Raw genomic sequence first — 2,383 nt, 5'->3', positions numbered from 1 at the left:
TCCAGGACAGCCAGGGCTATACAGAGAAACCCTGTCTTGAAAAACCAAAAAAAAAAAAAAAAAAAAAAGCCAGGCTCTAGAGAAGTGACTCCATAGTTAAGAGCAGGTACTACTCTTGCAGAGCACCTAAATTCAATTCCCAGTACCCACAGCAGGCACATTGCAACCACCTGTAACTCCACTCCAGGGAACCCAGTGCACTCTTCTGGCCTCCAAGGGCCGCTCCCACACTCCCACATTCCCACAAGCTCAACCAACACACAGTCATACATTCATATCCATGGTGAATAATAGAGTCTTTAAAGTAAAGAAAAGGAAAAATAAAAACTTAGCTGGCAGGGAGAAATCATTATCAGGAAGGTGGTTTTCCAGGATGAGGCTCCTCCTGTGCTGACCCCTGCAACTTCCCCGAAGGTAAGGAAATTCAGCTGCATAATTGTGTTGTGGGGGACAGCATAAGCACTCTCCCCTGTAATAAAAGGGAGAAGATAGAGTGCCATTTCCATGTGGTTAAAGCATAACAGTAATAACTTTCTTAGTCTGTCGCTAAACTCCGATGAAAGTAAATTATCCCAGGTCCACATCAAAGAGGAGCTGTAAGGCCCAACAGTGTGAGAGGCGAACACTACAGCTGTTCTTGGGGAGACATGGGTTTAGCTTTGGAGGACAGAAGGCTGCAGTTAGGTCTACAAGCAGCTGGGAAATGAAAAAAAAAAAAAAAAAAACCCTACATGATACAAGAATCCCCAAACCCTTCAGCTGTCCTTGGGGAAGTGTGTTTCTAGCTTTGCAGGGCAGAGAGCTTCAGTTACGTTTGCAAGCAGCTGGGAAATGGAAAGCCCCCCTACATGATACAAGAGTCCTTGTCCCTGTGAGAGACACTGAGCTAAAAGAAACTAACAGCAAGGAAGTCTGTACACTTGCTTGCATTCTAACTGAGAGAAAAATAGCTTTCCTAGAGAAAGTTAAGTGTCGACCCACCTCTTAAGGTACTTGAGTTTTGCTTGCAGGGCTGGTGTGGATCAGACAAGCCAAGAACCCAGTGGAGAAGGTGGCTGGTGATGTGACTCAGTGACAGGGTGCTCCCCTGGCATGCCCCAGGTTTAACCTAGAGAGACAGAAGGAGACAAAAGGGACGATACAAGGACAGAGAGACAGGGAAACATGGAGAGAGAAAGAGGGAGAAAGACGGTGGCACAGAGAGAGACAGAGATAATACAGAATTTTGAGCTTAGTATGGTTATGTGGTCATGTCATCTCAGTGCCCAGTACTTAGGAGGCAAAGGCAGGAGGACCAAGAGTTCAAATCCAGCCTCAGCTACATAGAAAGTTTGAGGCCAGGCCCCAGCTAAATGAGACCCTATCTTACAATTTTTAAATACTAAAGTTAATTGTATTAAGTGGTGCCAAACTGGTAATGGCCTTGGGCATTTTTAAACCAGACTAACCAGTTTTCCCTCGAAACTGAGACTGAGAATTTCTTAAATATATAAAATCGGTGTCTCTACAGAGAAAACATATCTCACTGGCCAGGACCAAAGACTCATGACCATAGAGAAATCAACCAGCCACAGAAACCTACCTGAGGAAAATGTTTAAAAAATAAAAATAAAAATAAAAAAAAGGGGGGTTAGGGGATTGATCAGTGGTTCGAAGCACTTGCTCCTCTTGCAGCGAACCCTTGGTTGGGTTCCCAGCACCCACAGAGCAGCTGAGGACTGTCTGTAATTCTAATTCCAGGGGATCTGATAACCCACTTCTGCTCTCCAGAGGCACCGGGCATCCTCTTGGTGCACAGACATTCATGGAGACAAAGCACCCATACATATACATAAGTAAGAAAGACAAGCATTGAAGCTAATAAGGCAAGGTGGCACAGGCCTGTAATCTGAGCACTTAGGTGACATCCTGGAATTATCTGTTCATCTTTCAGTTCAGAAGCAGCCTGGGAGAGGGCACATGCCTCAGGGTCACCCTCCTGCTGTGCAGTCACCAGCTTCTTCTTCTTCTTCTTTTTTTCCAATTTTTATTAGGTATTTACTTCATTTACATTTTAAATGCTATCCCCNAAGTCCCCTATACCCTCCCCACCCCCACTCCCCTACCCACCCATTCCCCTTTCTTGGCCCTGGTGTTCCCCTGTACTGGGGCATATAAAGTTTGCAAGACCAAGGGGTGTCTCTTCCCAATGATGGCCAACTTCTGCTACATATGCAGCTAGAGACATGAGCTCTGGGGGTGTTGGTTAGTTCATATTGTTGTTCCCTTCAGATCCTTGGGTACTTTCTCTAGCTCCTCTATTAGAGGCGCTATGTTCCATGCTCACTGTGAGCATCCACTTCTGTGTTTGCCAGGCACTGGCATAGCCTCACAAGAGACAGCT

General features: G+C 45.7%; 1 pseudogene; it reads left to right on the top strand.

Annotated features, from left to right (window-relative positions):
- The first annotated feature begins 324 nt into the window (after window positions 1-324).
- LOC115063964 lies at window positions 325-472 on the top strand (annotated as a pseudogene).
- The last annotated feature ends 1,911 nt before the right edge of the window (window positions 473-2,383 follow it).

The sequence above is a fragment of the Mus pahari genome, chromosome 4 (assembly GCF_900095145.1).
Source record: "Mus pahari chromosome 4, PAHARI_EIJ_v1.1, whole genome shotgun sequence".
In the NCBI taxonomy this organism is placed as follows: Eukaryota; Metazoa; Chordata; class Mammalia; order Rodentia; family Muridae; genus Mus; species Mus pahari.
Note: the sequence above shows the minus strand (reverse complement) of the source record. Positions and strands in the feature narration are given on the sequence as shown.